General features: G+C 46.2%; 1 non-coding gene across 1 annotated transcript; it reads left to right on the top strand.

Moving 5' to 3' along the window:
* Positions 1–930: 930 nt before the first annotated feature.
* TRNAC-GCA (transfer RNA cysteine (anticodon GCA)) lies at positions 931–1,002 on the top strand. Its single transcript has one exon. It is a non-coding gene; the product is annotated as a tRNA-Cys (tRNA).
* The last annotated feature ends 5,348 nt before the right edge of the window (positions 1,003–6,350 follow it).

Below are 6,350 nucleotides of genomic sequence, written 5' to 3'. Positions count from 1 at the left end.
AGGCCCGCGGTTGCTATCAGGCAGTACAACCCGGTGGTGAGGTATGTGGGCGAGCTAGACCACTTGGGTTCACAAGCCCACTTACTAATCATTGCACGTTGGATTACTTATGTAAGATCTGGGCACCTCAGTTTCCTCATCTGCAAAATGGGGGTAACAATCACAGCCCCTGTGGAATTGTCCCGAACATAATGACGGCTGGATAAACATTTGTGATTATTTTATTACACTGTGGCTCTACCATAGTGGTTCCCCAGGTCTGGGATTCAGGTGTTCTGTCTGTCCTTAGGCTGTTTTCAGTCATGTGCTTTAGTAGATGTCTTCTTATTTACCAGGATGAGTCCTCCAAGAGCCCTCCAGTGTTGCTCCTGTTATTTTCACGGTTCTCGGAGCGTGGGTCACCTATTCCACTTTATTTACTGGGCCTGGTCTCCCATTCACAGTGCAGGCCAGGAGTTAACTTGGGGGAAGACAATACTTGATTTAGTAAGGGCCCACGAGGTCTTGGCGGCTAGGGGAGGAGAGCGGAGCAGAAGGCCCTGAGTGACACCAGGGAATGGGCGGGGGGAGGAAGAGGGCAAAAGGGAGAAAGGACCCCAGGGGGGCAGATGAGGGAAGATGCTAGATGGAAAAAAAACAGGTGGCCCGTGCTCTCAGACCCCACGCGGGGCGTGGAGAGGGGCTCCAGGAGATCTGGGTTTCGGTGTCTAGATAAGGAGAGGGTCCCTGAACCTCTGCTGCCTCCAGCTGTGGGTGCCTGACCCATCGATCCACCTAAGTCCAGGGAAGACAGCGAGCTGGCCTTCAGAGCAGAAAGGCCAGAAAGGAAGGAAGCTGGAGGTGGAAAGGCCGTGGAGGCTGCAGAGGCCGGCAAGACCGGTTGCAGCTGTGTGGGTAGAAGAGTGTGCATGAGAGAAAGCTTATGTGCCTGGGGGTATAGCTCAGGGGTAGAGCATTTGACTGCAGATCAAGAGGTCCCCGGTTCAAATCCGGGTGCCCCCTGCATGCACTGTGTCTTTTATCCCAAGAGGTCAGCCTTGCCAGCCCAGAAATTACATGCAAGCTAACCACATTAAATAAAGTTAAAGAAAAGGGGGGGGTGGTGGTGAAGAGTGTCAAGGTACGATTTCCACTTATAATTAAGTCCTGGGATGCAAGGTACAGTGTGGTGGCGATAGCTAACAATACTGTGATATGTATTTGGAAAGTTGTTAAGAAAGTAGACTTTTAAAAAGATTTTATTTATTTAGAGAGAGAGAGAGAGAAAGAAAGTAGGGGAAGGGGCCGAGGGATAGAGAGAATCCCAAGCGGACTCTGCACTGGAGCTGATCTCACCACAGGAGATATGACCTGAGCCAAGGGCCCGACCAACTCAGCACCCCGGCTGCCTCTAAGAGAGTGCATCTTGGGGCGCCTGGGTGGCTTAGTCGGTGAAGCGACTGCCTTCGGCTCAGGTCGTGGTCCCAGGGTCCTGGGATCGAGCCCCGCATCGGGCTCCCTGCTCAGCGGGAAGCCTGCTTCTCCCTCTCCCACTCCCCTGTGCTCTCTCTCTCTGACAAATCAATCAATCAATCAATCCATCAATCTTTTAGAGAGTACGTCTTAAAAGTTCTCATCACCAGGGAAAAAATATATAACTCTATGAGGCGATGGATGTTACCTAGACTTGTGCGCTCATTTCACAGTATATACAAATATTGCATTATTGTGTCGTACACCTTAAACTAATACAATGTGAAATGTCAATTATATCTCAACAAAGGTGGGACAGTAAAAAGTAATTGGTGAAACTGATTTCCGTATTTTAGTGCAATAGATCCAAAACATTATCATTTCAACATGTAATCAATATAAACATTTATAAATGAGATATTTTATGTTTTGTGGGACTTCTGGACTCTTTGAAATCTGGTGTGCACTTTCCTCCTAAAGCTCCTGTCCATCTGGACCAGCCACCTGTAGATGGTGGACCCTCCTGAGCGGTTTCTCACTGGTTTCTAGCAGTTTCGAGGGGGTAGGTGGGTATGCAGGTCAGGGTACAGAGAGGCTCCTTTTGCTCCCCACAGTGTGGTGGGCTGCTCCCCCAATTACAGGAAAGAGACCACGGTAGGCAGGTGGCTCTGGGAAGGTGCAGGAAACCCATGGATTTCCAGGTCCCCGGACAGCCACCTTCAATTTGCTCCGTAGCCCATAATATATTTAGTGAAAATGCTCTGATACAGGTGCTGAGGTGACTGGAGCAAAATGTGCTCAGAGCAAAATGTGCTAATTAAAGAGTATTCTTAGTGCTGATTTTTTTTTTGTATTGCAATATGTATTTTGGTCACAAGATTTTCATAGCCATTGTCTTTTGCATTCCACTCAAAGCACATTTCTTCCACGTAGTATTTATAAGACAAATATTTCCACCAAAATACTTACAAGACAAAGCTCTTCAAATGAGTATGACATATGAGCAAAGTGGTGGCTAGCTCTCATTCTGTCACTTACTCTGTACTTTGGGACAAGTTGCTGCTTTAATCCCCTGTGTCAGTGCCATCCTCGACGAGGATGGTGATGGTGGTGGTGGTGATAATACCACCAAGATGGTTTTTAAATCATATCCATATATATGTATCTATATTCTATATATATCTCTCTCTTAGAATAGTTTCTCTAGCACATTAGAAGTGTTCGATAAACATTAAGTCTAGTTCTCCCAGGTGTCTTGGGTGTAGCTACCAAAATGAGAAGATCTATTTGCCCAGGCAGGGAGTGTAGCTCAGAAGTTAGAGCACTTGGCTGCAGATCGCAAGGTCCCTGGTTCAAATCCAGAAGTCCCCTGTAATTACCCCACAGTTCCCTCCAACCGGCTGCAGTCTTGCTCACCGCACGGCATGCATGCAGGGACTTTTGAGTCTCTGACTCTGGGGTTGCCCTTCTCATAGGACTAGGAAGGGGTGAGTTCTCTTCTTATAGAGAGAAATGGCTGCGGGCAAGTAATGTCATTATTTTTATTAGATTACATGAAAAAGCAAGTGCAATGCAGTGTGTAGGTTATGCTTCCATTTGTGTTTATTAATGAAGTCCAAGGGAGCCTATGCATTAGCGACATGTACAGACTGGAAGATCGTAAAAGAAACTGTTAATCTGGCCTTCCTCCAAGCACCAGAAGAGGGAAGCTTGTCAGATGAGGAAGAGGGAGAATTTTGACTGCGTACCTTTTTCACATTTTATTCTTTAAATCTATTTATTTATTCTTAAGATTTTATTTTTTTAGGGGGCACCTGGGTGGCTTACTTGGTTAAGCGTCTGCCTTTGGCTTAGGTCATGATCCCAGGGTCCTGGGATGGAGCCCCCCCCCCCCCCCCGGACTCCTTACTCGGCGGGCAACCTGCTTCTCCCATTCTCTCTGTCCCTCCTCCCTGCTCATGCTCTCTGTCTCTGGCTCTCTCTCTCTCAAATAAATAAAATCTTTAAATTAAAAAAATTTTAGGGGCGCACGGGTGGCTCAGTCAGTTAAGTGTCTGCCTTCGGCTCAGGCCATGATCCTGGAGTCCCGGGATCCAGCCCCACATCCGGCCCCCTGCTCAGCAGACAGCCTGCTTCTCCCTCGCCCCTCACCCTGCTCGTGCTCGCTCGCTCTCTCTCTCTCTTGCTCTCAAATAAATAAACAAAATCTTTTTTTAAAAAAACATTTTATTTTTTTAGTTTTAGGTTCGCAGCAAACTTGTGAGGAGGGTACAGGAATTTCCCATATACCCCTGCGTTCCACCCACCCCCAGCCGCCCCCACTATGAACACCCCCCACCAGCGCGGTACGTCTGCGACCGTGATGCACATCACAATCACCCGTGGGTTGGGACAAATGTACAATGACATGCATTAATGATTACAGTATCATGCAGAGTACCTCCACCCCCCGCTAAAAATCCTCTGTCCTCTGCCTGTCGATCTCTCTTCTCACTCCCAAAACCCCTGGCGACCCCTGAACTTTTGACCGTCTCCATAGTTTTGCCTTTCTCGGGAAGCCATACAGTAGGCAGCCTTTTCAGATTGGCTTCTTCACTTAGTAATAGGCATTTAAGTTTTCTCCACGTCTTTTCCTGGCTCGTGAGCTCATTTCTTTTCGGCGCTGAATAATATACCGTTGTCTGGATGCGCCACAGTTTATCCATTCACCTCCTGAGCGACAGTTGCTTCCAACAGCGTATTTTTTGTACCTTTTAAACACTGTATCATATGAATTCTGCGAGTTGTGTTTATCTTTTTAAAAAAATATATACAATTTAAAAATAAATCATATAGGGCGCTTGGGTGGCTCAGTTGGTTAAGCGACTGCCTTTGGCTCAGGTCATCATGGTCCTGGAGTCCTGGGATCGAGTCCCACATCAGGCTCCCTGCTCAGCGGGAAGTCGGCTTCTCCCTCTGACCCTCTTCCCTCTCATGCTCCCTCTCTCTCATTCACTCTCTCTCTCAAATAAATAAAATCTAAAAAAAATAAAAAATAATAAATAAATAAATAAATAAATAAATCATATAAGGTCTCACCCACCCAGACTGGTGGGGAATCCAGCATGGGTCTGTTTCAATGTCCTCCCCGTTTCCGCTGTGTTTTGCCAGAATCCCCAGTGTGGACAATCTGCACCGAGGCCCATCCTCAGCCAGGTCGGCTCCGGCCTCTTCCAGGCAAGCAGCTCTGTGGGGCTCCCCCCGCTAAGGCCTGAGCCCCTGGCGCTCCCCGGTTCTGCTGGAGTTCTCTCCCAAGACTCTGTGTTCTCTACCTGTCCTTTCCATCATGCTCCGGAGGCTCCAGCCAACCCTTACCCAGCGAGGTCCACCTTCCTCCACCTTGCAGACAAATACAAGTCCATCTGTGTGATGGGGCTTGATGCCTACTAAAGGCAGCCCACCCAGCCTGGCAATCTCATTTTGCTTGTGCAAACACACACCCTCACACTCACCCACACAGAAATTCTCAAAGACAAGTAGAAGCATGGTAAGTGGACATAGGAGCCAAATTAAACAAGTGCCAAAGGTGGGACTATTTGAAGATCAAAAAGAAAAATTAGTGTAATTGACTGAAACACAGAAAACATGCATTTAAAAATCCATTAATCCATAAGGATATATATATATTTTTAAAGCTTTCACTGGTCAAATCTGGAGGTTGCTAAGGCATCGATTCATTATTCTGAAAATTCATAAATAAAAGGAAAGAATCAAGCATTTGTTCTATACCTTTGCTATTAACTATATTCCAAGAGAACCAAATAGCTGGTAAAGGATATCTTTCCTTATAAAAGAATTTGAGCTAATGAGGTAGAGGATTCGAATAAAACCATTTGCAGCTCCTAATGACATAAGAGATGTAAGCAAGTATCACCAATGCCTGCTAAAGCCATGAGATAAATGTTTGATGGGGAAACTGACAAGGTTAACAACCCGTCAACACACCACTTAGTCCCAATTCCACAAAAAGAGAAATAAGCAGACATGAGGAGCATCCTTATACAGAGGAAGTACACAGTCCTTCCAGTGACATCTTCTTGCCAAAGGTTGAACTCTGATCAAGCCTCTATCTCTAATGAGCTTGGCCATGTTGAAAATATGATGGTTGATTTTACATGTCAACTTGACTGATCACAGGGTACATAGATATTTAGATAAACATTATTTTGGGGTGTGCTCGTGAGGTATTTCCAGATGAGATTAGCATTTGGATCAGTAAAACCTAAGTGAAGCCAATTGCCCTCCCAATGCCGATGGGCATCATCCGATCTGTTGGGGGCCTGAATAGAAGGAAAAGGCAGAGATGGGGCAAATCGCTCTCTCCCTAGCTGAGCTGGGACATTGGCTTCTCCTGCCCCAGACTAGAAGTTACATCAGCAGCTCTCCGGTTCTCAGGACGGGAGGCTTGGACAAGAACCACATCACCAGCCTTCCTGGGTCTGTAGTTTGCAGATGCGCGATCATGGGACATCTCAGCCTCCAAGGTCACAGGAACCAATTCCTTATCATAAATCCCTCTCTCCCTCCACCACCATCTCCTCTGTTGCTTCTGTGTCTCTGTCTCTGTGGGAACCCTGACCAATAACTGAATGATGGATGCCACTACTTTTGTATATATTTGAGATTTTCCATAATAAAAACATTAAAAATCCCTTTCCCATAGATAAGTATTTTTAAGTATAACAGAAGGAAATTATGCTCCCCAATTTAAAAAAAAATACTATTTTCGTTTTCTGGTTCTGATGACAGTTTGTATCTTACATTAATCAGCTGTGCGTCGGTGTGTGAGGACAGCAACTCTCTTTATTCCCCTTCGCACCATGGAGAAAGGCTGACTTCTAAGGCAACTTCACTGAAGA

Source organism: Callorhinus ursinus, unplaced genomic scaffold (assembly GCF_003265705.2).
Source record: "Callorhinus ursinus isolate GAN/ISIS: 27379988/994484 unplaced genomic scaffold, GSC_fseal_2.0 scaffold12, whole genome shotgun sequence".
NCBI classification, from domain to species: Eukaryota; Metazoa; Chordata; class Mammalia; order Carnivora; family Otariidae; genus Callorhinus; species Callorhinus ursinus.
Note: the sequence above shows the minus strand (reverse complement) of the source record. Positions and strands in the feature narration are given on the sequence as shown.